Source organism: Cyprinus carpio, chromosome A14 (genome assembly GCF_018340385.1).
Source record: "Cyprinus carpio isolate SPL01 chromosome A14, ASM1834038v1, whole genome shotgun sequence".
Lineage (NCBI taxonomy): Eukaryota > Metazoa > Chordata > Actinopteri > Cypriniformes > Cyprinidae > Cyprinus > Cyprinus carpio.
The window spans coordinates 27,110,465-27,136,604 of record NC_056585.1 but is presented as its reverse complement, the minus strand read 5'-3'; the positions used below and the strand labels follow the sequence as shown (position 1 = coordinate 27,136,604).

The 26,140-nt window shown below is 35.3% G+C and overlaps 1 protein-coding gene across 2 annotated transcripts in view; it reads left to right on the top strand.

The window, feature by feature from the left end:
* The first annotated feature begins 1,979 nt into the window (after nt 1–1,979).
* Nucleotides 1,980–26,140, top strand: part of LOC109054353 (ecto-NOX disulfide-thiol exchanger 2-like) — a 217,260-nt gene continuing 193,099 nt past the window's right edge. Inside the window, exon 1 of one of the 2 annotated variants that reach the window (XM_042770421.1) lies at nt 1,980–2,200. The gene's annotated coding sequence lies outside the window, so the exon portion shown is untranslated. Of the gene's footprint in view, nt 2,262–26,140 lie in introns of both variants that reach the window. The other variant, XM_042770420.1, reaches the window with a different exon arrangement.

Sequence of the window (26,140 nt, the reverse complement as noted above, 5' to 3'; positions counted from 1 at the left end):
GTAAAATTCATGCAATATGCATACATTTGTTCCCAGTTTTTAATGATACTGAGTCATCTGAATTGGTTTGAAGATTAATTGTGTTCTGTTCATGAATAGTCCAGCCTCCCAGTGCAGTATTGTCCGTGGACTTTGTCTGACAAATGAGGACAATTGTTTGCATGAGTCTTTGTGCTTCCATATTTCCCATTCCTCCCATTGCTTTATTCAATCTGTCTCTCCAGCCTTGTGCTTTTACACCGTAAATCTCAGAGAAACCTCAGCTGTGGGTTAAAAGACATGTCACAGAGCATAAAATGGTTCTTCTGCAGAATATCTGCTTATAAAAGAAAACTATTGTTCTTGTACATTATCATCTTTGATGTGGGAGCTGGTGTCAAAGAGAGAGCATTAAAGCATAAAAAAAAATGCTGAAATAATATTTTTTTTTTTAGCAGTTTTAAGATCATGATGATGAATAATAAAAGTGTGGTTTTTGTATGTTTGTTTGGAGGGTATAGGGGTATGGGGAACAGGGGAGAGCAATAAATCATGAGGGGTGTGATCTGTTCAAGACGTGTAGAGCTTTTTCTTGTTGGCCTTGTGCTCTATTTCAGAGCTACATTAGATTCACTATGTTTATGGTTTTAAAAACCTTGCAGTGATAAATTACTTTGCACAGCGGCAAAACTACCAGAATTAGCTGTGTTTATGTGTGCTGCTCAATGTAGCATACCTCACTGATCATTTACAATCACCTGAAATCAAAAATCGACCTTACTAATATGCATTCATGGTTCATCATTGCGTGTTATGTATACAAACATTTGTTATCAAAATATAATAACTTCTTGTTATTGTAATGAAACAACTAATGGAACTTTGAAACTACAGATACAGTCTGTGCCAGTGAGGAATATAACCAGTAGCCGAAGAGGTAATCATTGTTTTGTGCTGCTGCTGCTGCAGGTAATAGCTTTTCTCTTTTATTATGGAAGACAATCTGAAACTTTCCTCAGTTGTACCTTCATACCAAAACTTTGTCTGTTAAAGAAATAGTTCACCCCAAAATGAATATTTATTGAATTGTACTCATCACCCTCTGGCCATCCAAGATGTAGATGATGAGTTTGTTTCTTCATCAGATTTGGAGAAATGTAGCTTTTTCTTCATCAGATCTGTAATGGATGCTCTGCAGTGAATGGGTGCCGTCAGAATGAGAGTCCAAACAGTTGATAAAAAAATCACAATAATCCACAAGTAATCCACACCACTCCAGTCCATCAGTTAATGTGTTGTTTAATTTATTATTACAACGTAGCTGAAATAAAAGAAAGTTTATTTTCTTTTTTGTCTTTTCTTTTTTTTATGGTTTTGTTTTCATCACATGAGTTTGATTTAATGCAACAGACATTCTTGCCCCCCACCCCCCAGGTTAAAGAGTTCTTTGACCATAATAATTGCAATCTAATATGCATTTATGGATAATTACACAAAATCATGGATGCTCAGCTGACAATAGTCTGTATTAGAATTCTAATTACATCAATCAAACTTAAAAGTAATTTGTCGAAGGAAGCCTTAATCAAGGACAAAAGTGTTTCATTAGAAAAGAGCACACAAAGAAAATTGATTCAACGTTTGTCTTATTATCAATATTGGGTTTTTCAGAGTACACTACTTTAAAAGACTGAATGTGTGGATCATATCTAATTAATGCATTTATTTAGTGTTAGTTTGAACTTAATTAAATTATGTTTCTTAGTGTATTTTCTTTTAGTGATCCGTCAGTATTCCACAACACACTCCTATACATAATATTTATAAAAATTATGTCATAGAACACCATGCCATGACCATGGTACCATGCCAAAATAAAAACACTAGTGTCATGATACTTCTCGTTTGTGTCCACATCAGACATCATTGCACCCTGTAGATGTCGCTGTGTGCTTCCCCGCGTGCAGAAAAGCACGTTGCTCCTCCAGATTCCCATAATGCCTAGTGTTTACCTCCGCTCTGGCTCTGACAGCAGCTCTGCTCACTGGCTCTGCGGGTGTCCCGCTGGAGCCCAGCCTTGACCCAGCAGTGCCGCGTGCGCTGGAGCATCACCGTGCACCGGGACAAACCCAGCGCAGCCAGCGGTCAGACGCCGGAGGCTGGAGGAGGGTGTTTATGTTTTGGGTGGTCTGCTCGGACACTTCCTCGCTCTTCAGCTGAGGTGAGCGCGCCTGTCAACTTCTGTACACGGAGATGCTTGTCATGCACTGCAGCGCTGAAGCGTAAGTTCATGCTTTCTCGCGGTGTCTGACTCTGAAGTGTTCCACCGGCGCACTGCGCATTTAAACACTTTAACATGTGTCGCGTTGTCATAATGAAATGAACCCAGTGTGTAGCTACAGTCTTTATTATTTATTATACTTTTGTGTAAGTATTTTGGACAGTATCTTAATGTTTCTTGGAAGTTTAAACGTTACCGGCAAACATCAGTCCTGGTGAGTAGCGATGTAAATGATTCGGATCTTTTTAGTGAACCCTTTGTATGGGTCTGAACGACTCGTTCGCGAATGATTCGTTCAGTGACAGGTGTTTAGTTCGTAATGCGCTGAGAACCGATAAGCGGAATTTTTTTTTTAATCAACACTCGGAAAATAAATTGTTTTTATAAATAACTTTTTATTAAAACGTCCGCACAAGAGATTTATTAGTATAGCTTTGGTAATCATCATTATATAACTGGTAACTGTAATTAATTGCACTTTGTATTTAGTAGTATAACGTTACATGACTTGAGTTGAATCATGACTAGCAAACTGAACTGACACACATGCAGTTACAATAAACTTACATTAAAAACAATATAAACCATCACAGAATGTGCAATGGTTTTACTGGTTATAATAGGAATTGTATTGTTTTTAAGGTCTAAATATTATTAGCATCATTTATTATTCATCTTTTTTTATTTATTCTTTAAAAGCTCAGTTATTTAAACTTTCCAAAGGGGAAAAACAATATATATATATATATATAAAACACACACACACACACACATAATATAGAAATATAGGAAATCCTTATTATTACTCAAATTGGCAGATTTCATATGTGTTAGTTTTTCTCATTCTTTCTTTCTTTCTTTACATTTACATTCTTTATTTTTTTTTTTTTTTTTTTTTTGATCAATTTAAACTAAGCTGAAATGTTATAGCAACACAACAGTATGATGTCAACATTTCAGTCTCACTTCATATTTGTCAAATTTGCTTCGGTTAATTTAGTCTTAGTTCTTGTTGATGTTGACTGTCAAACTGAGTTATTAGAAAGTAGTTATGAATCATTTGTTGAATTGTGCGGTATGACTGCCGACAGTTAAGCACTGAGATATTTGGATAAATGTTCACAGTGAAGCGACGTGGTGCATCTAAACTGTGGTTAAATAAGCTGTAAGATCATCTTTATATTCACACCAGGTGTGCTCGCAGAAATGGGCTCTTGGTGGAGCAATAATTGAATCGCTCCCTGTCTTGTTGTTTTTCTCTGTGTTATGTCGGTGTATTGTAGGTTTTCTAATAACACGTCTGTAGTGAATCACATGTAAAGCTTTGTATCCTAGCAACACAAGAGAAATGCATAACCACTGGCGTGTATCAGTGCATGACAGCTATAGGGCTTGTTGTCAATAAGATGATGAGCGGCCGGTTTCTTGTAAACGTATCAAAGTTTGGGTTGTTTAGACTCAGAAGTGCTCAGTGGGAAGCCGGGAGGTAATTCTAATATTGTGCAAAACACAGCTGTTTTTTTTTTTTGGTTGTTTTTTTTATTTGAATTTTTTTATTGCAAGCTCTCTGTTGCAGAAAAATATTGATTGAAAGGACTGCATTTTACACTTCTCCCATTCTTTCATACAGTCCTTTTTCTTTCTGTCAATAAATCAAACTTCTTAAATCATGTCTTAGGATCTTTAAGTAATGTTGTTGTGCCTTTTTCATTCACTTACACTGAATGAGCACTAAAGCTTTGTTTTCAAAAAAGATACAAAAGCAGCATGATCCATGTCGTTTGTGCACTATATTCACTGTCTTCTAATGTCATACAATAATTTTGTGTGATAAACAGACTGAAAATTAAGTCACAATTCATAGTGATGCACCAAAATGACTTATTCACAGTTCATTTAACTGAAAACTGAATTTGTGTAATTGTGAAAACTGAACAATTTGTGTAATTGAACTTGGTATGCTGCTCGATGTGTCTTGTTTTCAGGTGATTTATTATTATGATTATTATTTTTTTTTTTTTTCTGGATTCCATTTTTTCCCTTTGCGTTTTACTTTTTGTGTGCTGCGTTTTAATGGTTAAATTCGGTTTTATTAATCAAAAAGCATGTCCAATTAATTGAAAACATGAAACTTATACAATTTAACAGCAAAGTTTTATTACATTTATTAAAAGCAATGTATTAAGAATTAAATTTTTAGGGCCCACTGAAATATGTTTTATTTTTTCTTAAATTATTTTATTTATTTGTTTCCCTATCCAGTTTTTGTGTTTTTCATTTTTTGGATTGCATTTTAATTGTTTAATTAAATTTAATTTATACTCAAAAGCATCTGTAATTAATTGAATTCATAAATTCATTTCCCACGCCCCCCAGAAATTCTGTTATGTATTTAAATGTTTGTGGTAATCAGCTGAAAGCATAAAACATTGATTTAATCAATCTTTAAAGCAACTGAAGATTAAACAACAATGCACTGTTTTTGAGAATCAATACAGTATCACCAAACATAATATTCTGATATTCATGTTCATCGTAAATATCATCAATATGTTCTTACACCCCTAATTTTGGCTGCAATAGACACTGACATCAGTCATCAGAGAATAACTAGTTAATAAACACTCTTACAGTCAAAAGTTCGGCTGAAGAAGTAAGGTCTGATTTATGAACGAATCATTCTTTGAAATCAAATCTTTTCATTGAATCAGTTAATTCGGTTCACAAAACCGTTTTGAAATCAAGAAGAGAGAATTAAAAGGCTAAACTCACCAGGAGGACTGATCCAAAGATCACTTTAGTGATGAGGGCAAGTTAATTTTTTTGGGGTCTGATTGTTCGGTGTCAAACTGGGGAAAGACTGAACCCCAAGTGCGTAAAGAAGTCAGTGAAAGGTGGAGATAGAAGTGTCATGGTTTGGGGGGTGTTTTGTGCAGCAGGAGTTGGGCTTCTTATACAGATACGTGAATGGAAATGTTTATCAGAACCTCCTTCAGCAACATGCATTTCCTTCCCTGCAAGCTTCTCCCAATCAGCCTGCAATTTTCATGCAGGACAATGCTCCCGTCACACTGCAAAGTGGGTAAAGCAGTTCCTTGAAGCTAAGAACATTAAAATAATGAAATGGCTGGCCCAGAGTCCTGATCTAAGCTTGAAAATCTCTTGAAAATCCTTTGCAACAAAGTTATGGCTAAGAAATCCACTACAGTCACTAACTGTGGAAGAGACTGGAAGAAGAGCGGACCAAGATCGCAGCAGCGCAGTGTGAGAATCTAGTGATGTCCTGCGGCCGCAGATGTGCTGAAGTCGCTCAGAACAAGGGCTTCTACACTTCCTATTCATTTCTGACAGCTGTGACCCTCCAAAATTTTAATTGTAATGTTCTTTCGTGCTGCAGTGGTTCCTTTTCTCTAAGCTTGATCACTGTTTTCTACAAAAAAAAGTTGATATTCCTTCAAATTTTGAGAGATGAAGATTAACGATATTTCAGAAAAAGCCACGTATTTCTAGATCGTTCTCTAATTTAGATCTCTGCAGAATGTACTACTAGTAAAATTATTAAAACTAAAAATGTTCAATGAAAAAATATTCATTTTAAGAGGAACCCTCAGTTATGCAGCACTTTGTTTGCCAAAAACAAAGAAAGAAAGGTTTGAAAAAAGATAAATTAAATTAAATGTTTTATACCATTTGATTTAAAAAAAAAAAAATCTATATAAAGAATTTCTGGAAAATGAATGATTTTTTTTTTTTTTTTTTTTTTTTTTTTTTGGGGCTAAACATACTAAATGATTCACAATAAAATTTAATTAAACCATTAAAATAGAAAACAGACTTTAGTTACATAAAAATAATAAATAAAAAAATATAAGTAGAAGTTTCATGATTTCAATTAATTAGACATTAATTAGAATTAATTAGGCTTTTTGATTAATACAATTTTATTTAACCATTAAAACAGAGTCTAGGAAAAAATGGAAAATAAATAACTGAAATCCAGAAAAAGAAAAAAAAAGAATTGGGTGGGGATAGTTTAATTAAATAAAACAGAATTTGGGAGAAAAAATAAATAAATAAAGAGGATTTCATAGGGCTCTAGATTTGAAAGAATAGGCACATTTCTCATCATATCCCATTAAACACACACACATACTCTTCTCTAAATGGAGCACATTCACACAACTCAAAGGTTGGAGCGTGAAGGATGCTCTGCTTAGTCAAGGGCAGAGCGTCCATTAGCACTTGTGTGGCTTTTCTGTTTGTTTTGTTGGTTTATGTTGTATTAAATTGTCGTTGAGAGATAGCAGGTGTCATTTGAATATTCTTTCAAGCAGAAATGCACTGTCACAAAGCTGACTCCTCTCTCTCCGCACAGAAACAGAAATAAGCAAGCGTTTCTCTCTGACATTCCTGTGATAAGGTAATCAATGAACCATAGCTGGTCATCCAGTGGAAGGTGTGTGTGTTTAATATTAAAAGCTTCCTGTCACTTCATTCATTCATTGTATGAATTTGCTGTTCCTCATTTCATTTAAAGAAGGTCTTACATGGGAAACCATTTTTGACAGCTTTATTTAACATTTTAAGACAGAATAGACTTGAATGCTGGATGGAATCACTAATGAGTTGTCAAGATATTTTAAGGACTTTGATAGCAGCACGAAAGCATGCATTTAGCATTTATTTAGCATTTATTTAGACTGCAAAACAACAAAAATTGTTTTGCATTTGTACAAAATTACATTTTGAATTTGAACTTAAGTATTTTATTTAGTTTGAGATTGCTGGATTGAGTCGTATAATATTTATTTGAATTCAGATAAGTAAAATTAAGAGAAAATTAAGATTTGAAAATATAGATGTAAACATACAAGTATTTACTTTAATTAGAAACAAAATATTGAAGAAAGTGGCTTTTGTTGTAAAAACCATGACTTACAAGCAGACATGTAAAAAAAATGTATTAATGACCAACAACCATTTAGATCAAATATGTTTATTAGATTAAACCACAGACAGAAATGTACATTTTGTATTACAAATCTAAAACTACTGCCCAGTAACACTCTACTGAAGCTAAATGGAAATATTTCGAGCTAATATCGAATGTAGGTAGTTACAGAAACTCAAGAAAATCAAGTCTTAAAACAGCTTGCATGCCTAAAATAAAACAACTTTGAAGAGTCTCAAAATAATTGTCAGATGGAGAGAAGACGTGAACACTGATCTGCTGCTGAGCAACAAAAATGAAGCATACGCAAGAAAAAGCAACTGACATTTCAAGAAGTAACTGTTCAGTGGACCTGCTTTACTTCTTTTAATTGAAGTTTGGTTTGCTGTTGATAGCTGCAGTGATGAATTCATCAAATGCTGTCAAATGCTTTAATTCAGATTATTTATTAGGCTTAATCACAGCCATGCTGATATTCAGAATGATTGTGACTGTGATGAAGCTCTAATAAGACGTAAATAGTACAGAATCCCAAGGTGCATTTTTAAAAGTTGAATTTCTTTTAACTTGACAGTGTCTTAAAAATGTAAGCCATCCTGCAAGCGATGCTTAAAAAGCAGTAATATGACAGAATGGTCAAAGACGTCTATCTAGTGCATGTGAAGAAAATAAAATAAAACTTGCATCCTGAGACTGTCCATGTGTGGGGTTGCTTTTCAACCAAGGGAGTTGGCTCTTTCATAATTCTGCCCAAAATCAAAACGTCCTGCAAGAGCGACTTCCATGAGCAGCTTGATGATGATCCGTGCATTTTCCAGCATGATGGAGCACCTTGTCACAAAGCAAGAGTAATAAAGAAGTGGCTGGATATTCATTACATTGAATTTTTCGATCTGTGGCCAGCCAACTCCCTTGATCTCAATCCCATAGAGAACCTGTGGTCAGTCCTCAGAAGGCGAGTGGACAAGCAGAAGCCCACAAATTGTGATCAACACTCGAGAACTAATAAGGTAAGAATGGATCGCCATCATTCAGGATTTGTCCCAGACGCTAATATCCAGCATGCCAGAGCCAACTGCAGAGGTTATAAAGAGCGAGGGTCAACACTGTAAATATTGACTTGTTATATTTTTGTAATATAAGCTGGAAATGACAGGTGCTGGGAGATTTTCCCCATTGCTGGTTCTGCTGCTAAAGACGAAAATGAAAAATAAAAGTGTCCTTTGGCATATTGAAATGTTGTAGAGTAGATTTTACATTAAAACGACAAAGTTAGATCTTTTGTAGTGCAGCACTGTAAATGTCAGTCAGGCGAGTGGGAATATTAATGAAAGCAGAGGTTTTACCGAGATGACACTTGTGCAAATATCTCAGAGATGAGACATTTAATAGCAGACTGCGCTGGAAAGTCTCTGACTCATTAAACACAGTGAATCTACAGACATTCTGCTGCTACTCTGTTTGTTTTGGCCTGATCCCGGATTGACCTTTTTTGATTGCTTAAAGTAATTGCTGGGGTGTTATTTCTAATATTTGTGAAATAGTATAGGGCTCACAGATGTTGAGTTTGTGTTTTCTAGTGGGGGTTCCTAATTGCGATCGAAAACATTACAGTTTGTTCCGGACTGTTGAAGATTGATGCTGCCGGTCTGATTAAATTATGTATAGTGTCTATGTGTAATCAAGACTACTTAAATCCACTGATATGCGCAGTGTTGCATTTTTAAGGATTTATCCCAGCTGTGAGCTGATATTATACTACAACTAGATATTACACATTTTTAAAGTGAGACTGGAATTGGCCTAATTTTATGATGAATGTTTCTTCCTCTTCTAATGTTTCTTTTTTTTTGCTACATGTGTCTTTGCCGCTGCCAAAGTGGAAATCTGTAAGAAAAAATTGAGGGAATGTTGAAAAGCTAATAAGAAATATTGACAAAACCAGGTGCCTGCAGGTGGAAGTGCTGTTTCCTGATGAAACCCCATTCTTGCTACAAGTAATGCAAGAAATTCAGTCCGATGCCTGTGATCTGACATTGTTACTGGATATAGCTTAGAGTAAATTTCTGCTATTTATTAATGGGTCATTCCATGTCAACTAAGCCCCAGCTTCAATTTTTCATTTGTTATTATTTTATTTGGCTAAAGAAATACATAAATGAAGAAGAGAGACAGAATATTAAATGCCACGGATGTATGTTTACTGAGTAATCCACTTTTTTTTGTAGAGGAGATTGAAAATTGTTAATTTTCACCTGAGATTCTGAGGCAAATTACAGGATGGTAAAAATGACTTTAGAAAGATGGCAGTATCATAATGTTATTTTTACACATAGATTGGTAGGTCTATTAGTAAAAGCTGTTGACTTTATCAATCTTTGTTGCATTATGTGCCAATGGTGACCGGTCAAAAATGGGAAAAAGCACTTTTTAAGATTTTTTATTTTATTTTATTTTTTTTATCCAAAGTTTGCATGCCTGTAACTCAAGAAATATATTAACTCCAAAAATTCCAAATTATGTTAACGTTTTTCATTGGGTATATATCGCATCACTAGGCATAAAATGTATCCATTTAAGAGAAAACCAATGCAAGATAACAAAAATGATATGAAATGTTTTCAGGATAAATAACCAGCGGGCAAATATGCCTAATTAATCGAGAGAAGCAGAAATCATGATCATGATTCAAATATGATTTATATGCAGCTCTAACGTTTTTGGCCTGAAATGTACTTTATGCACTAACTCACATTAGTATGCACGACAAGATGGCACACACGAATGCGTTGGCCAAGCATTTGCATTTGTATGCTTGCACAGAGCATTTTTGGCCTTAGTTCAAGAGTATGACCGTCCAAGCAGACAAAAAAAAAAAAAAAAAAATCACATCAAAACAGTGGGTGGAATAATGTGATGAGGATCCTTCCTGCAGACTTGGACACATTTCATGTGGGCACGTTGAACATATGTGGTTGGTCGACTTTAAGTAGTATTTCCCCCACAGATCTGTCCTCTTTTTTAAAGCTGCGTTTTCCTCCCATGATGGTTTTGACATCACTTCCATTACATCCAGTGAGTGTCAGAGCAGAGGGATTTCAAACGTCTTAATCTCATCCATATGAAAGCAGTGCCATGAGAGGGTTTAATATTCAGGTCTCGCAATACATGCTGTGTCCATCCTTTAATTTGAATTGTAAAATGTTTAGTCCATTTTAACATCCAGCAGGCAACATTCTTAAAGGAATAGTTCACCCCAAAATGAAAATTTACTTCTAAATTTACCCTCAGGCCATCCAAGATGTAGATGAGTTCAAGTTGTAGACAAATGTTCATCAGAACAGATGTGAGTGAATGGGTGCCACCAGAATGAGAGTCCTAACATCTGATAAAAACATTTTAATAATCCAAAAGTAATCCACACCACTCCAGTCCATCAGTTAACATCTTATGAAGCCAAAAGCTGTGTGTTTGTAACAAATAAATCAACCATTAAGAAGTTTTAACTTCAAACCATTGATTCTGGACAAAATATGAGTCCATAATAATGCTTTCTCCAGTGAAAAGTTGTCTGGTCTGTATCAGGAGAGAAATATGCACAGGTCAAACCCCATTTACGAGTGAAAACCTTCCAAAACAGCTCTAAACGAATGGAGTGCTGTGGATTACTTGTGGATTATTGGGATGTTTTTATCAGCTGTTTGGACTCTCATTATGACGGCACCCATTCACTGCAGAGGATCCATTGGTGGGCAAGTGATGCAATGCTACATTTTTCCAAATCTGATGAAGAAACAAACTCATCTACATCTTGGATGGCCTGAGGGTGAGTACATTTTCAGCAAATTTTCATTTTTGTGTGAATTATTCTTTTAAATCAGATTGCTAAGTAAAGTAACAACAAGCTGCTTGATTCGAGATCTCATTCAAGTTTGTGCAAGAGGAGTTACATGCCAAAATTTAATAGGGTTAGAGGTTTGTTCAAATCCCTAACCCTTGTGAGCAGTGCTAACAGTGATGCTTCCATAATAAATGTTACTGCTGGATTTTATAGGGAAATAATAGAACTAACACAGTTCCCAAGGAACATGTTTTAATTATATTTACCACGTTTAATTCCTTCATTCTCAGCCTTCAGAGTTTATCATGGGTTTTTAGTGATTGTGGGGTGGTGTTGAGTTGCTGTGATATTGCTTTCACTGTTGTTGAAGTTCCTGACGGGTGAAAACATCACACCCTGACCTCAGTGGAACGTGTTTTGAAAGCCTTGGGCCACACATGCTCTCCTTTCCAGACACCGCTATAATGTCGAAACAATAGCTCCATTTAGCAGACATTTATTTTCTGTCTCAGCTGGTGTTTTATTTGTTCATCTTCTAGAAGGGCCAGTAGTGTCTCTCATCACAGTAGATTGTTGACCCTCAAGGGCAGTTAGAAAATAAGAGAGATGTAGATGGGAATCGATGTCAGCGTCACCGATCAATAGAGCTGTTTGGTAGTCTTCATCCGCCCATCAGAACAGACTTTGCCTTTGATAAACGTACTCTCTGTATTCATGTTTGTTTCATATGACCTTTTTATACAATTTTTAAGAAAAGTTCCCATTTAATTACTCTAGAAAATGACAACAGCAAGTAAAAACAGTTGTATCACCCTGACGCTCCCAACTTTATTCCCTTCTCAAAATCTAAAAGATGAATTTTAATACAGAAATTAAAAACATCACTTGCTCAGCAATGGATGCTCTGGAGTGAATGGGTGCCATCAGAATGAGAGTCCAAACAGCTGATAAAACATCACGATAATCCACAAGAAATCCACACCACTCCAGTCCATTAGTTAATATCTGGAGAAGACAAAAGCTGCATGTTTTGAAGAAACAAATCCATCATTACAACATTTAGACTAAACCATTGCTGCTGGACAAAATAAAAGTCCACAATCTAAAACAACGCTTCCTCCAGTGGAAAATCCACCAAATCTCTCCTGATTCAGATGAGATATTATGGATAGAGGACTTGTATTTTAGCCTGAAACACATGCATCTTTTCACTTCACCAGATGTTAATTGATGGAGTGGAGTGGTGTGGATTACTTGTGGATTATTGTGATGCTTTTATCACCTGTTTGGACTCATTCTGACGGCACCCATTCACTGCAGAGCATCCATTGGTGAGCAAGTGATGCAATGCTACATTTCTCCAAATCTGATGAAGAAACAAACTCATCTACATCTTGGATAGCCTGAGGGTGAGTTAAAATTCAGCAAGTTTTCATTTTTGGGCGAACAATTCCTTTAAGTGTGTTCTTGAATAAATTATTAGATATAGACAAAAAGTGTTTGATTCAAATGGCTAGTGTTTGTTCAGATCCCTGACCCTCGGTGTGAGCAGTACACTTGCGAAAGCGACGCTTGTCTTAGCAAGCTCTAATAATAATATTTCATAGGAGCCACATTCAATGTTTGGACACTGCAGCTCATCTTGACACATATAGGCCGTGCTTTTTAATCAGGCATCTCTCCCTGAAGAGTTGTACTTGAGGTCCTGATCATTTATGCGTTATAGCCATTCAGCCGCAATAATCCTTATCGGGGTCTCAGAGAATCACCTCCTGTCACTTCAAGCGAGAGCTCCATGCTCTAATTGGCCTCCCTGTGTTTATTACAGAGGCGGCGTGATTGAGCAACAGAGCGATGGCTCTCCCACTGGTCTTTAAGCCGCGGCACCTGGAAACCTGAGCGGTCAGGTAGCACCATTATATTCACTTCACGAAATTCATTAGAGTTCATCCTCGGCCGGAATTGAATCGTGCAATTTATCTCATACTCATTCGGACATCTATCTAAAGTTTCATAAGTCACAAATTTCATGCTTGATGAGATGGGATGAACATCACAACATTTTATTTTTTATTTTTTCAAGGCGCAGTATCACAGACGTAAAAAAGCGTTGTGTGCATGACATGGCAATCTGCATAAATCTCTTCATCGATGCAGATGTCTTTGCACACAGTCGTTCTGATTTGTTTGCATTGGCACTGTGGAAATATGTTTGTGTGCAGATAAAGACGTTTATCCTGCATTTTGCTGTAATGGCTCGCTCTCGTTCAGCGTCACGCTCCAGTCTGTGTATCGCTCTGCTTTCAGATCCTCTTTAACTTGAACATGGGTAAACTTTTCTGTTGCGTGAAATGGGACTGAAGGAAGTGACTGTTGTCAATCCCTGGAGATATATAAATATAGCAACATTAAAAGACTCATTCTTTCAAACCCTGAAGGAGAAGTTCACACAGATGCGACGTGTGGGTGCCTTTGCTATTTTTAACAATGTCATTTGAATCACAGGCCTATATCTTCATACTTGGAAATTAATGTCTTGACTAACTTGAGTTGTTTGATATGCTTCAGAATGTGGATTATCCAGACTGATTGGTGTTCTTTTTTTTTCTGTATCGCATATTTTAGCAATCATCGTAAATTAGATATCATTTGAAAGCTTAAAAATTTATAATCCATTCTGTGAAAACCATTTTGAAATCAGACATTCTGTTATAAACACACAAGCCATTTTTCAATATGCGTTCTTGTGTGTATTTGTGAAAAGTCATCATTGGTTGCTCAAGTACTGTTCCAATTCAAAATCAACATCTAGCCAAGTACAGTTCAAACCACTTGATGTGTTCTTGCTCCGTCCCTTTTATTGATGATGCATCAAGAGCACTGCGTCTGAGATTGCATACTTCTCTACTATATAGCATTTGACAAACAGTATGTGAGGCAAGTAGTATGTCCCAATTCATAGTATTCAAAAAGAGTAGGCGAAAAGTACCCGGATGACCTAATTCTTCCGCACGGATTCTGAGGTGTGCGTTTGATGGACACTTTACTATCCCATGAGGCCACGGGAGAGGATTTTCTTTAATACTACCCATATTCATACTATATAGAACATACTTTTTTCATACTATATAGTCAATTCAAATTATAATTTTTTAAATTCAAATTCAAATTTGGTTTCTGTTTTGATTTATGTATTTTGGAATGAATAGCGAGCGTTAATGGCGGAGGAGAAAACCAGCATCATTTTCAAAATATTACTGTTGTTGTGTCATGAAATGTAGTTTTAAGAGTTTTATTAGGTGAGAATGTAGTCGTTTGAACCCAAATATGCAGTTTATGTATTGAGAGAGTGCCTGTTTTCTTGGCAGATTTCAGAGATTTTCAGCGGGCGCTCAGTGCTCATGTATCCCTCCGAGAGCAGTCTTACCCCGGCTAGTTCTACTGACATTTGCCGCTGGCTCTCATGACTCTATAGTGGTTAAACATGAGATAAATTTTGTTTTGGGTAAATCTAACAAGCAATCTTTGGTCTCATGAATCTATTATTTGTTCCAGGTCATATTATTTTGGCTGAGCACAAAGTTATGTTTCATAACTTTATATATTTGTTTAACTTTTTGTCTTTTATTTTCTATTATAAGCCTTGTATACTTTACACTAGGGCTGGGTATCGTTCAAAAAATTTCAATACCGATACCTTGCCAAGTTGTTCCATTTGCAGAATTACCGGACTTGCATCCTCCCGTCCTCTGGAGTTCACTCTCCCGAGTCGAACCTGCCAAGTTCAAACTCCCAAGAATGCAAGTCCGAACTTTGCATACTTAGTATTGAGAAACAACTGTGTAATGTCTGTTTCATTTATACTTGATTCAAGCCAATAATTATTTTTCTGGTTATTCTGACAGCACATGAATGCAGTATAATTTAACTAGCGATCATGTGTGGTGATGATGCTTCTTACATCCGTTTTAGAGCACCATAAGGCAAGTATTTCAATCTACAGCTCATGCATTTAAGAGGCACCGAAATCTGTGTTCTGATTCGGTTCGGCACATACAGGTTTCACTACCCAACCCTAGTGAGTGCCTGAAGCTGTAGTTTGAGTCGGAGACTAGCATGTTTTGTGTTCCATCATGAGTCTAATTTCTTAAAGTACTAGTTCATCCAAAATTGAAAATTCTGCCCTCTTTTATTCATCCTCATGTTTCTCCAAAGCTGTGTTTTTCTCAGAATGTTGTTTCGGATCAGTCTTGAGATGTTGGATGGAAGAACAGTGTGTGCCTCCAGTGGTTCAGATCACAGTGAAAAACTGAAAAGTTATGTGAACATCCAGCAAGCTTTAGAGATAAAGGTCGACACACCAGCTTGTGGAAAATGTAGAGGTAGAGTGCTGAAACCATGCAATTCCCTGACTTGAGGTTTAAGGATTTCAGGTAGGCGCTGTTTTATTTATAAGGAATGTCGGATGGAATGGTTGGGTTTCTGGCTGTGTGTTCTTTTTTAATTAAAGGTGGGTTTATTTATTTCTTTTTATTTTTTTTTTAAAATTTTTTTTATTTGTTAGTTTTATCATGTTTCTTTTTTCTGCTCTATAATTAATATCTTTATTGTATTTTTTTAAAGCTGTATAAATCTAAAACGGATAAAATGTCAGCTTATCATTGCACTGTAAAATAAGTTTTATTAGGTTTAAGACACGGCGACATCAGCCCGCAGAGTTCATTTCAGTTCGAAAATTGAATTACCAGCCTGCTCCTAACATGATTGAGAGGCTGTCCGAACTCCCCCACCCATAAACAACAAATATTTCTCATGGACAGTAAATCAATGTGAATATTAGTCACTGAGGGATCCAGACCATTATTTTGGTGATGAATTCTGAATGCAGTGACATGAAGCAACTATGATGACAAACACCTGGTTTTCCTCTCTCGGCCTGCTTCTTTATACATCTTGCCACGTGATGTGGATCAAAACAGAAAGTACCTACACAACTATGATAATCTTTCAGCTAAGCCTCTGAAGCTCAGTGCTCTTCAAAACACCTGGAAAATCAAATGCAGACAGATAGGAGGATATCTTTAGCCCCTGCAGACAGAACAGCTGGCTTCATGAACACATTCAGAGGACTTTTATCAGCCCAGTGTTCATGTGAAGTGTGAATTTCTTTCCTCTGTGGCACAAAGAAAAGAAAAAAAGAAAGAAAGAAAATTCACAATCACATAGAACTTTTCCATACAATGATAGTTTTGAGTTGTAACAGCTATTAAGCGGACAAAAGAAATCCATAATCCTCTCTTCTGAAGCTTTGTGAAGAGCAGACTGAAAGTTAAGTTGTTATTCGGTGGTGATCTTCTCCTTCAATGAGCTGTTAACACAAGCTTCTGCAACTGAATCATTGAATTAGTCAGAAAAAAAAGTACATACATACATACATAAATGCCCTATGAAATGCCCATTTTAATGGGTTTGGATTCCATGGTTTCCCATTTAAAAATTTCTGGTCTCTGTTTTAATTGTTGAATTAAATTTGTGTATATTATCAAAAAACATGTCTTATTAATTGAAATAATGAAGTTAAAAACAATTTATTAAAAGTTTAACAACAACAACAAATATATACTGTGTATATATATATATATATATATATATCATTTAATTCTGTTTAATTTTCACCAAATTCTGTGTTTCCGTTTTAATGTTTTTTTTGGATTCTGTTTCAATAGTTTAATCAAATTTTAAGCAAATTTATTTATTTATTTATCTATTTATTTTTTACAATAAAAGGACCCTATGAAATGTTTTAGTTGTTTCAGAAATTTTGTTTTATGTACTTTAATTTTCTAGTAATCAAGTGATGGCATAAAACATTAATTGAATTTATCTTTAAATCAAATTAAAAGTAAAAAATAAAAAAAGTAAATTTTTTTGGTAAACAAAGTGCTACACAGCAGAGATTTATTCTTAGAATTAAAGCATGGAAGAAATTTTGTGTGATAATTAAATTAAAATTGTAATAATTTTAGTAGTAGTAGTAGAAGCTCGTACATTCTACTGTACAATAGTAATATTTTTCTGTCACCATTTCTTCAAGTTAATTTAAACTTCTAGTTTGATGGGTTGCCGTGAAGAGTTTTGTTGTGTGTGTGTATGATATGATGGTAGTTTTTCTCAAATGAAGCTGTGAAATGCTCATGAAGTGACTCTCAGAGCAGCTGGAGATGTTGTTCATGTGTTTATGTCCTCATGTCTGCACCATTCATTCACACACAGACACATGACTTACTGTAATATTCACGGACACTAGACATATTTTGCCATTTGATTTAAATGTACTGACCTACTTTTAATTTATTAATTAAAAATTTGACAAATTCTGTGACATTTCGCGTTATGCAGTAAATGTTTATTTTTATTGCTTGATTCTGTTATTCCGTCTGTGTTTTCCGCATTGTGGAATTCATAGGGCCCTAAATGTAGCAACATTTGGGTTGGAGCAACATTTGGGTTGGAACAACATGAGGATGAGTGAATAGTGACACAATTTGTAGTTTTTTGTTTTGTTTTTGTTTTTCTTAAAGGTAGGGTAGGCGATTTCGGAGAGGCTAGCAATAGCAAACAAGCTTTGAAAGCATAAGATCCCACCCTCCCTGCAAATCACTTTCCAAAGCCACGCCTCCTCCAAAACACATGACCACGCAGAGGCTAACCGGCGACATGATGAGAGACTGTGTTAAATGCAGTGCTGTCAGATGACCTCACGTCTCATTCACCAGTGAGAAAACATTACAGTACAAAGCGCATAATATTACAGTAATAATGCCTTCCATTCCGCAGTGCTCTATATGTCTGTGTATTTTAGTATGCCACTTATCAAACTCGTGCAACTAAACATTATCTATTAGTGGCATCAAGTTCATAAAGATGTTTTTTTTTACAAAACAGTATTTCGATTTTCAGTCTTCAATTGAAAGAAACCAGTCACTTTGGCAAAAAAAAATAGCTCTTATATATCCATAGACTCTTATTACTTATGTGAAATCCGTTAGTTTGACACATTGTAAATGTATTCACCCCTCACCCATATGTGAGGATTTATTGGATTTTGGTATTTTCATTTGTGATGCATGTGTGGTCATCCGTAATAGCCCCGTACGGCTGGTGCCGTTGTCTCCGAGGGGCCAACTAATAGCGGCTGGGATCAGAGCTGAGGGACGAGGGATTGCAGTGATTTAGAGACGTCTCATTTTGCTCTGCTCTCCACAATGACTCTCTAAACTTTGTGGGATTAAATGGCTTGGGTTAAAAACCCTGAAAAAGTAATTTAGCTGTTTTCCACAGGCCGTATGTTCTCGGGTCAGGAAGAATGTTCTTGTCAGACCGTTTTCATTATGGCAGCTGTTTTCTGTATTATTCAAACTTGGCTTGCACACATTGCTGGAGATTTTATTTTAAATTTATACAGTGCCAGTGAACTAAACAAATAGCCGCAACATTAAAACCACCTTCCTAATTTTGTGTAGGTGCCCTTCGTACTGCCAAAACAGCTCTGAAGCATTGAGGATGGGGTCCAGCAGGTTGTGAGGTGGGGGCTCCATGGATTGGATTTGATGCCTTAGAGATCTGGAGAATTTGGAGGCCAAGACAACACCTTGAATGCTTTGTCATGCTCCTCAAACCATTCCTGAACAATTCCTGCAGTGTGTGTGGCAGGTGCATTATCCTGCTGAAAGAGGCCACTGCCTTCAGGAAACACTGTTGCCATGAAACAATGTAACAATATACACTACCAGTCATTTTTTTTCTTTCTTTCCTTTTTTTATTCAGCAAGGATGTGTTAAATTGATAAAAAGTCATAATAAAGACGTGTATTGTTAATAAAGATTTCTATTTTGAATAAATGCTGTTCTTTTGAACCTTTTCTATTCATCAAAGAATCCTGAAAAAAGAATCACAGGTTCCAAATAAATAGTAAGCAGCAAAACTGTTCCCAGCATTGATAATAAATCAGTATATTAGAATGGTTTGAAGGATCATGTGACACTGAAGACTGGAGTAATGCTGCTGAAAATTCTGTGACTACATCACAGAAACAAATTATATTTTAAAGCATATTAAAATAGAAAAACACATTTTTTAAATTGTAATAATATTTCACAATATTACTATTTTTACTTATTTATTTCTGATCAAATAAATGCAGTCAGTCATGTTGAGCAGAAAAGACTTCTTTAATAAACATTACAAATCTTTCTGATTCCAAACTTTTGAACGGCTGTGTATGTATTTATATATATATATATATATATATATATATATATATACTTGGATGTCTCTGGAAAACATGCAGATTTTAAAAGAGTACAACATATTGAACTTACTGCACTTTCGACACACACAGCCTCTTTTCCATCTGCATTGCCTTAAAATATGCTGTTGACTCTACAGTCTATTATTAAATGTATAGTTTATATATATTACAGTATGCAAACAGTTAACTCCAGCGGCTGTAGTAGTCCATTTAACCTGCAATAAATCCGGGTGTCAGGCACACTGAAGGGAAATTGAAGGGCTGAAGCCGTTCCTTGTAAATCAAAACACAGTAATCAATGTTTAACCTTTAGGTTTGATCCTTGACATAAATTAACAGTGATTACATAGTAGCTCGACAGGCGTGTGTGGAAAAGATTAGCTACTCCGCTAAGATCTCACCTTGGCATTGTCTCATTAAACTAGTGTCAGTCTGATATTAATGTGAGTGTAATTAGGGTCGTTGCTAGATGCTCTTGGGTTGTAAATGATCGACGGTAGAATGTGCATAGTTACTGGATTTTCTGATGCAAGTTCTTCAGCCCCAATCAATTTTGATTAACAGGCTTGCATAAAAATGAAATTCCTGGAGCCTCTTCAAATGCACTTAGAAAACATAAGCATGGCCATTATTGCCTTTCTCATTATTTTGCCTGCAATAAATATGTGGTGTATGTGTTAGCAGGCTATAGAACACCATTACATTACAGCCCTCAGTGCTAATTAATTAGCATGTACTTGGGAGAATTTGTTTGTCGGGGCACACCGGGTGTGCGTTTTTTCCCCCCTCTTTGGTCACATGTGCATAACTTTGGGATTCATTTGCTCAAGTGCTTATTTTCAAAGAGAAGTGTCGTTTTCTCTTGCCTCTGGCTGATTATGAAGTATCCATATAAAACGCACCAGCGCTGAAGCTCCAGGAAGTTTTTCACAGTGAAACGTGAGGGAAGCGCATGAAAGACGAGTGTAAAATCCCAGCAGACTCTGAGCCCCGAGTTCACTGCTTCACACTAATAAATTGTGAATAATTTTTCCTGAAAGTGAGCTTGTTCAGCAAGAAGCCTAAAACTCATTTCAAATCTTCGATTATGAAATTTCTCGAGTTTCCAAGTTTTCCAAATTGCATTTCCACCATCACTTGTAATTCCTATTTAGTTTGTCTAAGCGTTTTGTCTAATATCTGATGTTTTCGCTGTGTAGTATTCAGAACTTGATTTATTTATTGAAATCTTAACCATACTTTAACTGATGTATTTTTAATTATGCTCATATGATAATTTTGAGCGATTGGGGAAATAAATGCGTCGTCAGACTGACAGACAGCTACATTTATTAAAGGAGTATCATTTGTGTCAGTGGCATTTAATTAAGTGCACTTAACACAGAAATCTGCTATTAAGTGTTTGCAAGCTTAAGAATATTCAGAATACATTATGAATGTATTCTATAAAAAAGTAATGTGTTGATGATGCATTTATATTTAAAATATTTCTTTAAACATGTATTAACACCAAAACTTGAGTGCATATTGGATTTCCCTGTTCTCACTTGAATCAAATATTAATTTGAATCAAAACAGAATAATTAATGTGTCTGTGAGTTTTAATTCTCTTGTCAATGATACGAGGCCATAACCTTGATATCAGGGAGAGTTTTAGCTTGAAATGGCATTAAATATGAAAATGGCATGGAAAATGCAACTATCAATCAATTAATAAATGTTCTTTATCTAACAGAATGGTTAAAATATTTACTTATAATTGATAAATATTTAAAGGCATCATGTTGAGAAGGCTACGTGTTTTATTTCAGGTAACATTTAGATTAATGTTTAATTTTTATAAACTGAGTGAGTTCACCTGCATGCTGTGATATCTATCACTGAGTAAAAAAAGAAAACTTTTTTTTCAGAATTGCGAGAGATTAACTCACAATTCTTACTTTTTTTCTTGCAATTGTGAGTTTAAATCATAAGAACATTGTAAGAAAATTAATTTTTATTAACTGCATGCTGTGATATCCAAAATTTTACTACAATCTTACTGTACAAATTATACTATAGAAATTACTAACTAATGGGAAAGTAAAGTATTAAATGAATGCAGTGCTAAAATATGAAAGCCACTGAATAAAAAATGAAAACTTTTATTTTTTTTGAGAATTGCGAGTTTACATCATGCACAATTCCGACCTTTTCCTCAGAATTACGTGATGTAAACTTGCAATAATGAGTTATAAAGTCGGAATTGTGTGATATAAACTCTGAATTGTAAGTAAATAGTCTTTTATAACTCACAATTCTGAGGAAAAAATTCAGAGTTGAAAAATATTAACTCGAACTTGCGGAGAAAAAGTCTGAAATGTAAGAAAAAATGTCAAGTTTATATATTGCAATTCTGACTTTATTTCTCACAATTGTGAGTTTATATACTGCAATTCCGACTTTTTTCTTGCAACTGAAGGTCAGTATTACAATTCTGACTTTTCCTTCTCAGAATTGCATGTAGGGATGGAACAATTCACTCAACTCACGATTCGATTCACAAAAACAGAATGGTTTGACTTTGAGTTTTGTGAAACTGTACATAAAAATATTTGCATGAAACAGCGGATGAGCTGAACGAGATGCAGATTCACTCTCTGCCAGCAGGTGGCGCTTAAAGTGTTTCCTTAGTTTCTGCTGTAAACAAAGCAGCGCTGCACTTAGTAACTTTACTTTATATTATAGAAAGTAAAGATAAAAAAAACAAACTACCATCTAAATTTTTCTAAAAACAGTAAGTTCTCCTCAGACATGCATTCATGTAAACTCCTTCCCTAATTGAATCACGATTTGTTTGGCATCTCAACCGATTTGAATCGTCACATATTTGAATCGATTTTCAACCGGCTCGCGGTTAATCGTTACATCCGTTATTGCATGATATAAAGTTGCAATTCTATGTTATGCAGTCTGAATTGCAGTATATAAACCCACAATTCTGAGAACTAAAGTCAGAATTAAAAAATTAAAAACTTGCATTTACCTTTTATTTTATTTTATTTTTTGTAAAAAAAATTATATAGGCCTATATAGGCATTCAGTGATGAAATGGGTTTCCGTAGTAAATATGACCTTTGGTTCAGGTGGGAAGAAAAAAAAAAAGCCCAGCTGTCCTTTTATAATAGATTGGAATTTCTCATATCTGCACTATATGGTGTTTTAAAGAGTTGAGAAGCGATAGTAAATTGCTTCTTGCTGCATGATTCATTCATAATGCTGAATAGTGAGTGGGCTTTTCAGGAAGCCCCTGTCCTCTAGTTCAGTTTTTTCCTTCAACACGCCTATGCAGAGTATTACAATACGCAGAATAATTACTCCTGCTGCCAACAGATATACCATCAACACACACACATGCAGATTAGCCCACTATATGTAAGCTCATCAGGATGGTGTGAAGCTGTGAACACTAACGAAGCTCTTATGTGGCCAGCATTGTGGGTTTGTGTGTTTATAATGAAGACAGCACATTAATTATGCTCTACTTTTGCCTCTATTTGGTGTAGTAGCCAATTGGAGCTGAAGAATAAAGTCCTGTGTCAGGCATGCAAATTGCTGATTAAAACCGTATTATAAGGAAATGCACAGAGACTTCAATTATCTGCTGTATTAAATATAGCCGTTATTAATGTTCTTCAACAGATGCTGCACAAATTAGCCCTAATGTCTATTAAAGTTTGGAGGTATTGCTCATTTGCGTTGTCTCATAAATTAGAAGCGCATTATCCAAATAAATTCATCACTCATCTGTTGATAATCGATGCACTGTGTCGTACAATCCCTCATTCTGACCGCATTTCATTGCTGTATGTGTCACGCTTTCTGGCAGGTCATTTATATAAAAGTTATCAATGACAAGTAATGCTACTTTTTGTTATTAACACAAAAAATGTTTCTGCCGAACAGAACAAGCAGTTTAATTGCATGCTGTCATTGTTTACCAGCCTCCAGTTTCCTCTCCGGCTAAAAATAAATTGTTCTAAGAAATATTCAAGAAAGTTGGCTGTTGAATAACCTCAAGTGTTATTACCTGAAGCACTACAGGAGAGCATTTTGGAATTTCTTTCAGAGACATTTCCCCTAGTGGATGATAAAATACTTGGAAAAACTTTCCCAAGCGATATTTACAGTCCAGAATATCAGAGAGATTTGCATAGCATTGCATTAAACTGCACAGCAACACCCTGCATTTTCCCCACATTTGCAAGTTTCTGGTTTTATATTTAGCACACCTAAGAAGGTTGTCTTGATGATGTCTCTGTGCCACTCTCAGTGCTGAGTAGTATCTGATTACATGTATTCGGGATTACGTAGTCATATTCCAAAAATTAAGTGCTTGTAATTAGATTAGACGACATTTTCAAATGCTTGTAATCAGACTACAGTTAATTTTTTTATTGATTAGATTGTTACATATTATTCACAAAATAATAAATCATTATTATAATTAATTATTTATAATTTATTAATTTTAATGATTACTAATTTTAAGTGTTTTCTCAATATTTCAACATTGCATCACCTGATGAATCTATACTTACACAGAAAATTAAGACGCCAGTAGTGTTCATTTTGTCAGCTATTATTAATTTAGTCATAGTCCTGTGTCAAATGTAACTTTTAGTCTTTATCATATTTAGTCAACTTGGCCTGTTTTAGTTTTAGTCAAGTTTTAGTCGACTAAATGTCTGAGAATTTTAGTCTCTAGTTTTAATCAGTGTAAATTTACATAATTTCATCTTGCTGTATAATGGTTAAAATTATAAAAACTATTATTTTGCTCAGTTTTAATTGCAATTATTGTTGGTATTTAGGAAATGTATTTTTACATTTCATCAGAAGTTGCTCTTTCACCAATAATCACAAATCAACAGAACATCGTCTCGTATGCATGGTTTATTTCACCTCATCTAACATTAGTGTATAGATTTATAACAGGATATCAATTAGAGGCTAAATAAACACTAAAGACTTAAGTTATACACTCGCCCTGTCTACGTTATAAAATAATGTGCATTACAAAAACCTGCTCTCAAATATTATAACTGAGAAATTCTTAATAGTAATTCCATTCATTCCAGATTGTTTGTTTCTCTTTTAAAACAACGGCAAAAAAAAACGTATTGCCGCACAGAAGTTGAGTAAGTAACTTTACAATCAGCAAATCACAATTGCAAACAATGCAGTTGAGATCCATGACAGAACATATTCTGGCTGAATGACACTTTCATTTAAGCAGAATACGGCTGATCGCTGAACTCCAGTTTACTTGTACAGTACTGTATGACGGTGTGATTGCTTACCAGATTGCATAAAGCAAAAAGCCAGACAGAATATGTATCAGTTTAACAGAAAAGCTCTGATTGGGGGATTTGAGCTCTTGATATCTGGCAACCACAAACATGAACGCTCGCATAATAGAGTCAGTATCAACTGTTTTGGCTCCACTTTTTTCAACAACAACAAAAAAAAGGTTTTGGTAAAGGTTTTTCTCTTTTAACTACATTTCGGTCTCATCTTTTTTCGTCAACAATAATGCATGTTGATATAGTCTCAGTTATCGTTTAATGACCTTATTATCATCTCGTGATTGTCTTGTTTTAGTCAGGGGAAAAACTTCACTGACAAACATTTTTTGTCATTGATTTCGTTAACAAAATTAACACTAGACACCACACAGATTTACAGAAATCATTTCAGTATTAAGATGTGTTTTCTTAACATTGCAACTACTGATGAACACATTCATTTTTATTTAAATGATCACTCTGGGTTATTTAGCCATGTATTACTTTGGAAGGGTTTGGAATATATTGAATTGAATACATTTTCTTACTCTTTGCATTTTTATATCAGTATGGTCCAAGATTATCCTATTTAAATCAATAAATGAGTTAGGTCGAACGTAGTGTACTGTAATGGATTACATTACTAACTACAGCTTTTGTCATGTAATTTGTAATCAGTAACGCATTGCAATTTGTACGTAATCTACAAGCACTGGCCGCTCTGCTGTAATCAATAATCGACCGGCTCCATCAATCGCTGATGTTTGACTCGTTTCAATTAGACAGTGTTTGATTGCTTTTTCATTGCAGTTCAAGTTCAAGGGGATTACAATTAAAGTTGTCAGTCAGCAGCCAAACAGCTTTGTTTACTGAGATTAACATTAGGCTCCTGTCTGAGCCCGTGTTAGGCAAGCCATTCTGAATATGTATTTGTGCTTGTGGGTGTCACAGAGGCTTAAATGGCATTAAGGGTATCAGGCCAGAAGCAAGAGGGACACAAACCAACCGGACAAGAACCCAAATGTAAGGTATTAGTAACATGCTCTGAAAAGTTCTCTCTTTTACACAAGCAGACGACCAAACAGCTGTTCTTATGACTCACACTGACATGCAGCGTTTGACAGGAGAACGACTGATGTGTGCTTCCACAACATGCTCATTCATTTGGCCAAGAGAACATACTGTTTTTGTTGTTTTTAATGGAAAGAAATCAATCCGTTGCTTAAGTTCTGAGCACAAAGAAAGGCATGTTGTCTGAATCTAGAAAGTAGAGACCCATAAATGCAATTCGTAAAGGTCAACTTACCATACAATTGTGCATAGTTAAAATAACTCTTTTTGTGTGTGTGTGTGTGTGTGTGTGTGTGTGTGTGTGCAAATACAAATGCAACTTATTAAAATGGCCAATATTAATACAATATTTTGCACAGTGTTTGTCATGTTTGGTCCT